The sequence below is a fragment of the Phyllobates terribilis genome, unplaced genomic scaffold (assembly GCF_046119375.1).
Source record: "Phyllobates terribilis strain yellow unplaced genomic scaffold, ASM4611937v1 Scaffold_13__5_contigs__length_258822181, whole genome shotgun sequence".
In the NCBI taxonomy this organism is placed as follows: Eukaryota; Metazoa; Chordata; class Amphibia; order Anura; family Dendrobatidae; genus Phyllobates; species Phyllobates terribilis.
Genome location: NW_027362773.1, coordinates 218,721,701 through 218,735,924, shown reverse-complemented (window position 1 = coordinate 218,735,924; position 14,224 = coordinate 218,721,701). Strand labels below are relative to the sequence as shown.

The following is a 14,224-nucleotide window of genomic DNA, read 5'->3' as shown; positions in this document are numbered from 1 at the left end:
AAAAGGCTCATTCATGGGGTGAAATGATTTTTACGTTTACTTCAAAGTCATTCTTGCAGCACATAGTCCAATGTAGACAGGCGATGTGCTGCCAAGAACAATGGCAGCCTATATGCACCAAATAATCTAGATGGTTCTGTGCACACCGTACGCTCGTACAACCTGTGTAAGCAGCAGACGTCCGGCACTCTCACTTATCAGCCAAGGTGTAAATAATCGGCCAATCGCACTGTTGTGGCCACTCTCAGATTCTGCAGATTGACTATACATTTGAAGAAGATCTGCAGTCCCCAAAAGTGGCGCCTAAATAGTGAAGTAAGCTGTGGTTCTCCGCTCAGGCACTTACATCCAGCCACTACCAGAACTGCTGGCAGCTGATCACTGGGGGGGGGGTGCCAGGTGTCAACCCCCACCAATCTGATCTTAAGGACCCGGAATGATGTGAAAAACGGATGGCAATATGGAAGAAAATCATCTAAGATGATTTTTCATACGCTTGTGTGAACTTAGCCTTTCACATAGACAGAAGAGCAGCACAGAGGGCCTGTAGAATGTCACCACACGGGCAGGCCCTCTCCTTTCTGTACCAGTCTGTCATAGACCGTTTGTTCACCAGAATTTATGTGGGTTTGTATACAACCCCTTCTCACCATTCAATCAATGGTGCTCTAAAAATAAAAACAAATAACAATTATACCACAATACTGAGTGGTAGCTGTGAACTCCGCTCTAATGTGAGATAGTACGCTAACGTGAAGCAGCAGCATAGACTTGTCCAGGAAAGCATAGCAACCTGATCCTTCAATGTACAGACTCCTGTGTATTTCTTTACTACCTAACACTACAAGACGTTATTTAGAGCAGTAATGACAGAAGCAACGAAGCAGTGATTTAGTGTCTGGCGTTCCAATCTCCCTGGTCGGTGCTGAATCAGGCGTCTCATCAACACAGCACCGATCAGAGAAAATGGAGTTCCCGCAGCACAGTCACCAAATCCATTGCTTCTTATCACGGACCACACTGCCTCCTGTCATTACTGCTCTGATATATCCATGCTCCGACTGGTCCAATGGCCCTGGACCTCAGTTCACTCCCTCACCACCAGTGAAGCTTATTATAACGGTTATTATCACATTTTTCACAAAGCTCAGTAAATGTCTTTTATTAAGAGTCCAAGCCTAACAAAGATTCTTTGTATCTTTTTCCATCATCTGCCCCTCTGTGCATCCAGCATCACATACAGTTATATGAAAAAGTTTGGGCACCCCTATTAATCTTAAGCTTAATGTTTCATAAAAATTGGTGTTTTTGCAACAGCTATTTCAGTTTGATATATGTAATAACTGTTGGACACAGTAATGTTTCTGCCTTGAAATGAGGTTTATTGTACTAACAGAAAATTTGCAATCTGCATTCAAACAAAATTTGACAGGTGCATAAGGATGGGCACCTCACCAGAAAAGTGACATTAATATTTAGTAGATCCTCCTTTTGCAAAAATAACAGCCTCTAGTCGCTTCCTGTAGCTTTTAATGATTTCCTGGATGAAGGTATTTTTGACCATTCCTCTTTACAAAACATTTCCAGTTCAGTTAAGTTTGATGGTCGCTGAGCATGGACAGTCCTCTTCAAATGATCCCACAGATGTTCAATGATATTCAGGTCTGGGGACTGGGATGGCCATTCCAGAACATTGTAATTGTTCCTCTGCATGAATGCCTGAGTAGATTTGGAGCGGTGTTTTGGATCATTGTCTTGCTGAAAGATCCATCCCCTGCGTAACTTCAACTTTGTCACTGATTCTTGAACATTTTTGTCAAGAATCTGCCGATACTGAGTGGAATCCATGCGTCCCTCAACTTTAACAAGATTCCCGGTGCCGGCATTGGCCACACAGCCCCAAAGCATGATGGAACCTCCACCAAATTTTACTGTGGGTAGCAAGTGTTTTTCTTGGAATGCTGTGTTTTTTTGCCGCCATGCATAACGCCTTTTTGTATGACCAAACAACTCAATCTTGGTTTCATCAGTCCACAGGACCTTCTTCCAAAAAGAAATTGGCTTCTCCAAATGTGCTTTTGCATACCTCAGCCGACTCTGTTTGTGGCGTGCTTGCAGAAACGGCTTCTTTCGCATCACTCTCCCATACAGCTTCTCCTTGTGCAAAGTGCGTTGTATAGTTGACCGATGCACAGTGACACCATCTGCAGCAAGTTGATGCTGCAGCTCTCTGGAGGTGGTCTGAGGATTGTCCTTGACTGATCTCACCATTCTTCTTCTCTGCCTTTCTGATGTTTTTCTTGGCCTGCCACTTCTGGCCTTAACAAGAACTGTCCCTGTGTTCTTCCATTTCCTTACTATGTTCCTCACAGTGGAAACTGACAGGTTAAATCTCTGAGACAGCTTTTTGCATCCTTCCCCTGAACAACTATGTTGAATAATCTTTTTTTTCAGATCATTTGACAGTTGTTTTGAGGAGCCCATGATGCCACTCTTCAGAGGAGATTCAAACAGGAGAACAACTTGCAAGTGGCCACTTTAAATAGCTTTTCTCATGATTGCATACACCTGGCTATGAAGTTCAAAGCTCAATGAGGTTACAAAACCAAAAAAAGTGCTTTAGTAAGTCAGTAAAAAGTGGGTAGGAGTATTTAAAACAAGAAAATGATAAGGGTGCCCATACTTATGCACCTGTCAAATTTTGTTTGAATGCAGATTGCACATTTTCTGTTAGTACAATAAACCTCATTTCAAGGCAGAAACATTACTGTGTCCAACAGTTATTACATATATCAAACAGAAATAGCTGTTGCAAAAACACCAATTTTTATAAAACATTAAGCTTAAGATTAATAGGGGTGCCCAAACTTTTTCATATAACTGTAGCTGAATGTGTGGTCATATTCTTACACAACTAAAACTACATTTACCAGTAGCAACCTGCTTCTCCTAAGTGCTGCAGACTTCTCTGAGTTGATGAATCAGATCTGTGGAAAGCCAGCTGACTGATGACGGAGTCATCTCTGCCATGCTGTTTAGCTTAGCTGCATTCACCAGATATTTGTTATATCAAGCTAATCTAAGTGTAGAATTTACTCTATTTTTATGTGCCCTGCACAGAACTCTACCAGCCTGTGTGTTTTTATGTCATGGCTCTGTTAGCTGGTTGCCAAAAGAGCTCAACTGTCCTGCACCGTGTTCTGCTCAAGGGGGAGGTACAGAACTGAGACAAGCAAAGTTGAGCGTTTTTTTGATACCTGCAGTAGACAGGGCAGTGATGCAAAATCACAAATGCTGCTTTGTTGATGCATATGGCAGAATTGTCTTCTGCTATGTGTATCAACAGAGATGAATTTGCAGTTTCACTTCACTGATCTGTTGCGGGCATCAAACAACTCGGCACTGTGTTCTAAAAAGGTGAGCCAAATTCTGCCTCACTCCATCCACAATCACGCTATACTTTGTTCAAGGGAGTCAGTAGCACATCTTGATGTGCTCAAAACTGTACTTTCATATATACGGTGCTGCATGTGACTATCCCAAAGTAAAGCATCCCTCTTAAATACAATAATAGCCAGAGAGTTTAACATACTCAGTGCCCTTGGAAGAAAGAAGCAGCTTTCCATGCATAATACCCAAGCTAGAGACTTATCCATCTACTGTGCCCCAGCAAGGGACTGGCCCAATCTAGAGCATACCATTAATAGTGTTTCCATATACAGTGCCCTCAACACAGATTCCCCCTTATACAGTGCCACAGATATAGCAGACCTCTCAGTAATAGTCTTATCCTAAATCTCTGTCCTTTAGATTGCATGTTGCAAGACCAAAACAGATGCCAACCTGGCCTTAGAAACAGCAGGACTGGAGGAAACTCGCCCTTTCCCTGGCAGACAGTTTTGCCACTGTACCATATTGTTACATAGGACTGCGGGTAACATCTACAGTATATATTATCTGCAGTCAGAGTTATTACTTATCTACAATAGATCTGCTATATATACTGGCTACATTCAAGGTAGAACTGTAGAAGTCACTGACGCTAGGACCTGTCTGGCTTTTCTCTAGCTATTCCTTGTAAAATACCATATGCTATCAGCTGCAGTAATTGTACATTCATCACCATGGGGGCCGCGCTGCACAGCTGACATTTATACTGCATCAACCCTGACTTCCTGGTGACAATAAAACAAATCTAATACACTAATATCATTTTTGTGGACATAATGTCCATTATTTGTTTTGGAAACCAGAAGTTTGTGTAACCAGGAAATTCAAAACATGTTGATTTGGGAGCTAAAAAGGGACATCTTAAGGTTCACGGCTCCGTGACATGTGGCCAACTTGATAATAAAGTATTAGAACGACTGCAGATGTAAACACAAAGGTAATACTAAACAGATGGCATGAGGAAATAAAGGGAAAGGAAACCTGGGCACAGAGAGAGAGGCTCGATAACTGCCCATACAGGCCGCCATCTGAGGAGCAGGCATCTCATGCTGTTTGGCTAGGTTTTGGTTACTTCTGTCCTACCAGGTGACCACAGGAGATAGACGTTCCTTTACTTGAAGTAAAGAAAATGGAAATGGATAACAGACAGCAGCAATCAGAAAAGGGCTCATCTTCAAAGGAATCCCCCTTTAAATGGAGCTGGATTTAATATTCTAAAAATAAAAAATAAAAATAGATCTCACCTGTTGAATCACCGGCTACTCCAGGGTCCCCACTGGTCTTTGTTAACTTTGCTGCAGCAATCATGTGGCACCGTTTCTGCAGACAATCACTGGCCTGAAGTTTTGGTCTTGTTCTATACAATCATGATTTATGCAGCAAAGTAAACAAGAGACATCTAAATGGCAGAGATTTGGAGGCCGGGGATTCAACCAATAACTACCGATATGTTTTATTTTTTATTATTCCTTATCATTATACATTTTTTGTAATACTAGATAACCCATCTTAAAAGGATGCTTCAGCACCACATCTGGCAAGAATCATGCACCAGTCCCATTCATCACAATACCTGGCCAGCTGGGTCATCATCATCATTCAAGTTCATCTCTTGATGCAAATGTGAGGGGCCCCATAGTCACCCTATAACTTCTCACCATCAGCAAAAAGTTTCCCATTTAAAGAAGTTATCCAGTACTTTTTTTCAATTGCCCCAATGTATTTACCCTGTGCCCATAAGTGCTTTTGTAATTACCTTTAGTTGTATGTATTGCCTGTGAGTGGCGCTATCGCTGGCCGCTCACATCACCTGACCCTCAGCGGCAGTCGGCTTTTTCTTCCGCTGATGTCATGTCAAGTTACCGCGGTGGATGCTGGGCTGTGGGCGGGGTTACCCCACGCGTCACACCCAGCATCCACCGAGAGCTTTCCCAATGAATGGGGAGAGGTAGAGCACGCGGTGGATGCTGGGTGTGACGTGCGGGGTAACCTCGCCCACACCCCATCATTGACCGTGGAACACAGAAGTAAGTCACACCCGGCTGCAGCTGGAACTTGACGTGACATCAGCGGATGTCAGAGCCGGCTGCAGCCGGGGCTCACGTGATGCCTGTGAGCAGCCAGTGATAGCGCCACTCACAGGCATTACATGCAACGAAAGGTAATTCCAAAAAACACTTATGGCCACATGCTAAGTACATTGGAGTAATTGAAAAAAGTACTGGACAACTCCTTTAAGGTAATGTGAACGTAAAGCTACACAGAGCCATAGCAAGGGAATGATAACTTCCTAAATGTATCCGATAAATGCATTTTTGCCTTTTTTTGTTTAGCTTTTGTAGTTTCTCGACTGGTTTTCGTGTGCACCTTATTCTTCTTTTCTTTTTTATGTGTTTGTTTTGTTTCCTTTTCTTTTATGTTCGCCATTGTGGGCAAAGTTTGGGGGTTTCCAGCTGATTCATCGATTGAGGATACAGAGCATCTTTTATTTTGTACAAAATTTATAAAACTACTGTGCTCAGTTTTGACGAATTTGTTTATGCGTTTAATTGTTTTTAGTTTGTCTAGCACTTGTGTTTTTCATTCTATATCAGTTTTCATACTTGGGTCTGCACCTTTTTTCTGTGCAGCTTCTTTGTTTTTTACCGGGTTGTATATTGAAATAAAAATAAACTGATATAGGGAACCTGTCAGCTAATTCATGCTGCCTGAAATACAGGTTGAGGTTTTGCAGGCGTGTATTCTTTCACGCTGATACGCTGCAGCATTACATATACTTGTACGCCTGCAGCTTCTTCTTGCCCAGCTCCCCTCGGCTGACGGGCCTCTCCCTACGGCCACGTTCACGCTCTGGCTGAGCATAAAGTACAATTTCTCTGACCCGCCACCACGTTTTAGGGTAAAGCCTGCAAGTATTCAGTAATGGAGTCCGTCTCTGATTCATGCTGCACAAGGTTCGGGCAGCACAAATCAGATGTCCGGTTCTCATTAATCTAACCGTATAGTGAGACAAAAGCTCATCATACAGGGCACATAAGTCACCGTATGGTCCATTTACAGTGGTCAGGGGGAAATGGCTGCGCTCTTACAGAACCCAGGTAAAGTCATTATAGCGCCTCACAAACCCGCTGTGCAAAGTATTTAGAGGACTGCTGCTCCTGTACAGGGGCTTCTCCCGTCTGTGGCCCCTCCAGAGCAGCGTCTGTCACACACTATACTGGACTGTGGGGCCACTGCTGCTCCTGTACAGGGGCTTCTCCCGTCTGTGGCCCCTCCAGAGCAGCGTCTGTCACACACTATACTGGACTGTGGGGCCACTGCTGCTCCTGTACAGGGGCTTCTCCCGTCTGTGGCCCCTCCAGAGCAGCGTCTGTCACACACTATACTGGACTGTGGGGCCACTGCTGCTCCTGTACAGGGGCTTCTCCCGTCTGTGGCCCCTCCAGAGCAGCGTCTGTCACACACTATACTGGACTGTGGGGCCACTGCTGCTCCTGTACAGGGGCTTCTCCCGTCTGTGGCCCCTCCAGAGCAGCGTCTGTCACACACTATACTGGACTGTGGGGCCACTGCTGCTCCTGTACAGGGGCTTCTCCCGTCTGTGGCCCCTCCAGAGCAGCGTCTGTCACACACTATACTGGACTGTGGGGCCACTGCTGCTCCTGTACAGGGGCTTCTCCCGTCTGTGGCCCCTCCAGAGCAGCGTCTGTCACACACTATACTGGACTGTGGGGCCACTGCTGCTCCTGTACAGGGGCTTCTCCCGTCTGTGGCCCCTCCAGAGCAGCGTCTGTCACACACTATACTGGACTGTGGGGCCACTGCTGCTCCTGTACAGGGGCTTCTCCCGTCTGTGGCCCCTCCAGAGCAGCGTCTGTCACACACTATACTGGACTGTGGGGCCACTGCTGCTCCTGTACAGGGGCTTCTCCCGTCTGTGGCCCCTCCAGAGCAGCGTCTGTCACACACTATACTGGACTGTGGGGCCACTGCTGCTCCTGTACAGGGGCTTCTCCCGTCTGTGGCCCCTCCAGAGCAGCGTCTGTCACACACTATACTGGACTGTGGGGCCACTGCTGCTCCTGTACAGGGGCTTCTCCCGTCTGTGGCCCCTCCAGAGCAGCGTCTGTCACACACTATACTGGACTGTGGGGCCACTGCTGCTCCTGTACAGGGGCTTCTCCCGTCTGTGGCCCCTCCAGAGCAGCGTCTGTCACACACTATACTGGACTGTGGGGCCACTGCTGCTCCTGTACAGGGGCTTCTCCCGTCTGTGGCCCCTCCAGAGCAGCGTCTGTCACACACTATACTGGACTGTGGGGCCACTGCTGCTCCTGTACAGGGGCTTCTCCCGTCTGTGGCCCCTCCAGAGCAGCGTCTGTCACACACTATACTGGACTGTGGGGCCACTGCTGCTCCTGTACAGGGGCTTCTCCCGTCTGTGGCCCCTCCAGAGCAGCGTCTGTCACACACTATACTGGACTGTGGGGCCACTGCTGCTCCTGTACAGGGGCTTCTCCCGTCTGTGGCCCCTCCAGAGCAGCGTCTGTCACACACTATACTGGACTGTGGGGCCACTGCTGCTCCTGTACAGGGGCTTCTCCCGTCTGTGGCCCCTCCAGAGCAGCGTCTGTCACACACTATACTGGACTGTGGGGCCACTGCTGCTCCTGTACAGGGGCTTCTCCCGTCTGTGGCCCCTCCAGAGCAGCGTCTGTCACACACTATACTGGACAGTGGGGCCACTGCTGCTCCTGTACAGGGGCTTCTCCCGTCTGTGGCCCCTCCAGAGCAGCGTCTGTCACACACTATACTGGACTGTGGGGCCACTGCTGCTCCTGTACAGGGGCTTCTCCCGTCTGTGGCCCCTCCAGAGCAGCGTCTGTCACACACTATACTGGACTGTGGGGCCACTGCTGCTCCTGTACAGGGGCTTCTCCCGTCTGTGGCCCCTCCAGAGCAGCGTCTGTCACACACTATACTGGACTGTGGGGCCACTGCTGCTCCTGTACAGGGGCTTCTCCCGTCTGTGGCCCCTCCAGAGCAGCGTCTGTCACACACTATACTGGACTGTGGGGCCACTGCTGCTCCTGTACAGGGGCTTCTCCCGTCTGTGGCCCCTCCAGAGCAGCGTCTGTCACACACTATACTGGACTGTGGGGCCACTGCTGCTCCTGTACAGGGGCTTCTCCCGTCTGTGGCCCCTCCAGAGCAGCGTCTGTCACACACTATACTGGACTGTGGGGCCACTGCTGCTCCTGTACAGGGGCTTCTCCCGTCTGTGGCCCCTCCAGAGCAGCGTCTGTCACACACTATACTGGACTGTGGGGCCACTGCTGCTCCTGTACAGGGACTTCTCCCGTCTGTGGCCCCTCCAGAGCAGCGTCTGTCACACACTATACTGGACTGTGGGGCCACTGCTGCTCCTGTACAGGGGCTTCTCCCGTCTGTGGCCCCTCCAGAGCAGCGTCTGTCACACACTATACTGGACTGTGGGGCCACTGCTGCTCCTGTACAGGGGCTTCTCCCGTCTGTGGCCCCTCCAGAGCAGCGTCTGTCACACACTATACTGGACTGTGGGGCCACTGCTGCTCCTGTACAGGGGCTTCTCCCGTCTGTGGCCCCTCCAGAGCAGCGTCTGTCACACACTATACTGGACTGTGGGGCCACTGCTGCTCCTGTACAGGGGCTTCTCCCGTCTGTGGCCCCTCCAGAGCAGCGTCTGTCACACACTATACTGGACTGTGGGGCCACTGCTGCTCCTGTACAGGGGCTTCTCCCGTCTGTGGCCCCTCCAGAGCAGCGTCTGTCACACACTATACTGGACTGTGGGGCCACTGCTGCTCCTGTACAGGGGCTTCTCCCGTCTGTGGCCCCTCCAGAGCAGCGTCTGTCACACACTATACTGGACTGTGGGGCCACTGCTGCTCCTGTACAGGGGCTTCTCCCGTCTGTGGCCCCTCCAGAGCAGCGTCTGTCACACACTATACTGGACTGTGGGGCCACTGCTGCTCCTGTACAGGGGCTTCTCCCGTCTGTGGCCCCTCCAGAGCAGCGTCTGTCACACACTATACTGGACTGTGGGGCCACTGCTGCTCCTGTACAGGGCCTTCTCCCGTCTGTGGCCCCTCCAGAGCAGCGTCTGTCACACACTATACTGGACTGTGGGGCCACTGCTGCTCCTGTACAGGGGCTTCTCCCGTCTGTGGCCCCTCCAGAGCAGCGTCTGTCACACACTATACTGGACTGTGGGGCCACTGCTGCTCCTGTACAGGGGCTTCTCCCGTCTGTGGCCCCTCCAGAGCAGCGTCTGTCACACACTATACTGGACTGTGGGGCCACTGCTGCTCCTGTACAGGGGCTTCTCCCGTCTGTGGCCCCTCCAGAGCAGCGTCTGTCACACACTATACTGGACTGTGGGGCCACTGCTGCTCCTGTACAGGGGCTTCTCCCGTCTGTGGCCCCTCCAGAGCAGCGTCTGTCACACACTATACTGGACTGTGGGGCCACTGCTGCTCCTGTACAGGGGCTTCTCCCGTCTGTGGCCCCTCCAGAGCAGCGTCTGTCACACACTATACTGGACTGTGGGGCCACTGCTGCTCCTGTACAGGGGCTTCTCCCGTCTGTGGCCCCTCCAGAGCAGCGTCTGTCACACACTATACTGGACTGTGGGGCCACTGCTGCTCCTGTACAGGGGCTTCTCCCGTCTGTGGCCCCTCCAGAGCAGCGTCTGTCACACACTATACTGGACTGTGGGGCCACTGCTGCTCCTGTACAGGGGCTTCTCCCGTCTGTGGCCCCTCCAGAGCAGCGTCTGTCACACACTATACTGGACTGTGGGGCCACTGCTGCTCCTGTACAGGGGCTTCTCCCGTCTGTGGCCCCTCCAGAGCAGCGTCTGTCACACACTATACTGGACTGTGGGGCCACTGCTGCTCCTGTACAGGGGCTTCTCCCGTCTGTGGCCCCTCCAGAGCAGCGTCTGTCACACACTATACTGGACTGTGGGGCCACTGCTGCTCCTGTACAGGGGCTTCTCCCGTCTGTGGCCCCTCCAGAGCAGCGTCTGTCACACACTATACTGGACTGTGGGGCCACTGCTGCTCCTGTACAGGGGCTTCTCCCGTCTGTGGCCCCTCCAGAGCAGCGTCTGTCACACACTATACTGGACTGTGGGGCCACTGCTGCTCCTGTACAGGGGCTTCTCCCGTCTGTGGCCCCTCCAGAGCAGCGTCTGTCACACACTATACTGGACTGTGGGGCCACTGCTGCTCCTGTACAGGGGCTTCTCCCGTCTGTGGCCCCTCCAGAGCAGCGTCTGTCACACACTATACTGGACTGTGGGGCCACTGCTGCTCCTGTACAGGGGCTTCTCCCGTCTGTGGCCCCTCCAGAGCAGCGTCTGTCACACACTATACTGGACTGTGGGGCCACTGCTGCTCCTGTACAGGGGCTTCTCCCGTCTGTGGCCCCTCCAGAGCAGCGTCTGTCACACACTATACTGGACTGTGGGGCCACTGCTGCTCCTGTACAGGGGCTTCTCCCGTCTGTGGCCCCTCCAGAGCAGCGTCTGTCACACACTATACTGGACTGTGGGGCCACTGCTGCTCCTGTACAGGGGCTTCTCCCGTCTGTGGCCCCTCCAGAGCAGCGTCTGTCACACACTATACTGGACTGTGGGGCCACTGCTGCTCCTGTACAGGGGCTTCTCCCGTCTGTGGCCCCTCCAGAGCAGCGTCTGTCACACACTATACTGGACTGTGGGGCCACTGCTGCTCCTGTACAGGGGCTTCTCCCGTCTGTGGCCCCTCCAGAGCAGCGTCTGTCACACACTATACTGGACTGTGGGGCCACTGCTGCTCCTGTACAGGGGCTTCTCCCGTCTGTGGCCCCTCCAGAGCAGCGTCTGTCACACACTATACTGGACTGTGGGGCCACTGCTGCTCCTGTACAGGGGCTTCTCCCGTCTGTGGCCCCTCCAGAGCAGCGTCTGTCACACACTATACTGGACTGTGGGGCCACTGCTGCTCCTGTACAGGGGCTTCTCCCGTCTGTGGCCCCTCCAGAGCAGCGTCTGTCACACACTATACTGGACTGTGGGGCCACTGCTGCTCCTGTACAGGGGCTTCTCCCGTCTGTGGCCCCTCCAGAGCAGCGTCTGTCACACACTATACTGGACTGTGGGGCCACTGCTGCTCCTGTACAGGGGCTTCTCCCGTCTGTGGCCCCTCCAGAGCAGCGTCTGTCACACACTATACTGGACTGTGGGGCCACTGCTGCTCCTGTACAGGGGCTTCTCCCGTCTGTGCCCCCTCCAGAGCAGCGTCTGTCACACACTATACTGGACTGTGGGGCCACTGCTGCTCCTGTACAGGGGCTTCTCCCGTCTGTGGCCCCTCCAGAGCAGCGTCTGTCACACACTATACTGGACTGTGGGGCCACTGCTGCTCCTGTACAGGGGCTTCTCCCGTCTGTGGCCCCTCCAGAGCAGCGTCTGTCACACACTATACTGGACTGTGGGGCCACTGCTGCTCCTGTACAGGGGCTTCTCCCGTCTGTGGCCCCTCCAGAGCAGCGTCTGTCACACACTATACTGGACTGTGGGGCCACTGCTGCTCCTGTACAGGGGCTTCTCCCGTCTGTGGCCCCTCCAGAGCAGCGTCTGTCACACACTATACTGGACTGTGGGGCCACTGCTGCTCCTGTACAGGGGCTTCTCCCGTCTGTGGCCCCTCCAGAGCAGCGTCTGTCACACACTATACTGGACTGTGGGGCCACTGCTGCTCCTGTACAGGGGCTTCTCCCGTCTGTGGCCCCTCCAGAGCAGCGTCTGTCACACACTATACTGGACTGTGGGGCCACTGCTGCTCCTGTACAGGGGCTTCTCCCGTCTGTGGCCCCTCCAGAGCAGCGTCTGTCACACACTATACTGGACTGTGGGGCCACTGCTGCTCCTGTACAGGGGCTTCTCCCGTCTGTGGCCCCTCCAGAGCAGCGTCTGTCACACACTATACTGGACTGTGGGGCCACTGCTGCTCCTGTACAGGGGCTTCTCCCGTCTGTGGCCCCTCCAGAGCAGCGTCTGTCACACACTATACTGGACTGTGGGGCCACTGCTGCTCCTGTACAGGGGCTTCTCCCGTCTGTGGCCCCTCCAGAGCAGCGTCTGTCACACACTATACTGGACTGTGGGGCCACTGCTGCTCCTGTACAGGGGCTTCTCCCGTCTGTGGCCCCTCCAGAGCAGCGTCTGTCACACACTATACTGGACTGTGGGGCCACTGCTGCTCCTGTACAGGGGCTTCTCCTGTCTGTGCCCCCTCCAGAGCAGCGTCTGTCACACACTATACTGGACTGTGGGGCCACTGCTGCTCCTGTACAGGGGCTTCTCCTGTCTGTGGCCCCAATAATGCTAATCACCATGTCAGGTCTCCCCTGTACCTGAGCCCCCGGCCCCAGTTACAGCCAGTGATGACGTGTGTACCAGCTGTATCTGTTGCCCCATACAGCATTACCGGCTTAGCCTGTGTCTTATTCCAGCACGCTGGTTACAATGTCGCAATCCCAGCATGGGATAAACAAGAAGCCCCCCACAGCCCGGCTGGGACCCCCTCCTCCTCCTCATCACTTTGTCCTACACAGCTGCTTCCTGCAGATAAGCAGCCGGCCAGTCCTGCGCACCCCACATCCCGGGAGATGAGCTGCAGCCGGCAATGTGGGCGCAGTGCACGGGGTGATGCCGGCTGTGCGGACAGATGGCAGGGGCTGGGCTGCGCTCACTCACCGTCACATTCCAGGCTGCTGCCGCTCCACAGTCCCGGCGTCCCCTGGCCGGCTCCTTGCTTCTCTCTCCTCCGTCCTCTGTCCTCTCGCCTTGTCTGCGGACGCCCCGCCCCTTCTGCCGGCAGCACGTGACCCGAGCCCTTGTGCAGGCACCCGGGAGGTAAATGCCGGGGCTCGGGCATTGTGCAGCGGACAGCCCTATACACACATTGCGGATACCGCCTGTATACCGCTGCAGCGTTGTCACCACAGCAGGTGCCGGCTGCACACAGTGCTCACTGACACTTCTGCTCAGGTGTCAGATAAGGAGCGGTTGTCTGAGGAGGGGATTTGTTTTAACAAAATGTGTCAGATTGGTTGTAACAACATTAAAGAGCCCAGATTGTGCAGATCGCAGCGCTGCGGTACCGATCACCGACTGCTGCAGCCGACACCGACTGTGACCTCCAGCTTATAAACCTCTATCCTGCGGATGTCCCTTAGGTTATGTTCCCACTATGCGCTTTTGCTGAGTTTTTCATGTTGCAGATTTTCTGCACCTATGGCTTATGTGCCCACGATGCAGAAATGCTGCATATTTTTTACGCTTCTCCCTGGCAGGAAAAACGCATGCGGATGTTACATACGTTTTTCCTGCCAGGTAGAAGCGTTAGTCAAGCGTTTTTGCATGCATTTCTGCATGCGGGTTATCAAGCGCTTTTCCAAGTAATTTTAGCATCACCAGGAAAAGTGCTTGACAACTTGTTCACACTATATAAATCCATGCAACAAGGCATTTAGGCTGGGTGCCCACGTAGCGTTTTTCAAGCGTTTATGCTGCGGAATTTCCGCAGCGTAAACGCTTGTTAAACGCTAGGTAATCCGCACCCCATGGTCCCCAAGGGGATTCCGCAAGTTCTATGCACATGCTGCGGATTTTTCCGCAGCGTTTATGCTACGTACAGAAATCCGCAGCATGTCATTTAATTTTGCGTTTCCACAAGCGGAATTG

At 52.3% G+C, this 14,224-nt stretch overlaps 1 protein-coding gene across 2 annotated transcripts in view; it reads right to left on the bottom strand.

Moving 5' to 3' along the window:
• SLC7A6 (solute carrier family 7 member 6) overlaps positions 1-13,541 on the bottom strand; it is a 52,139-nt gene extending 38,598 nt beyond the window's left edge. The window contains exon 1 of one of the 2 annotated variants that reach the window (XM_073659308.1): positions 13,235-13,541. The gene's annotated coding sequence lies outside the window, so the exon portion shown is untranslated. The remainder of the gene's footprint in view (positions 1-13,234) is intronic. The other variant, XM_073659309.1, reaches the window with a different exon arrangement.
• Between the last annotated feature and the right edge of the window lie 683 nt (positions 13,542-14,224).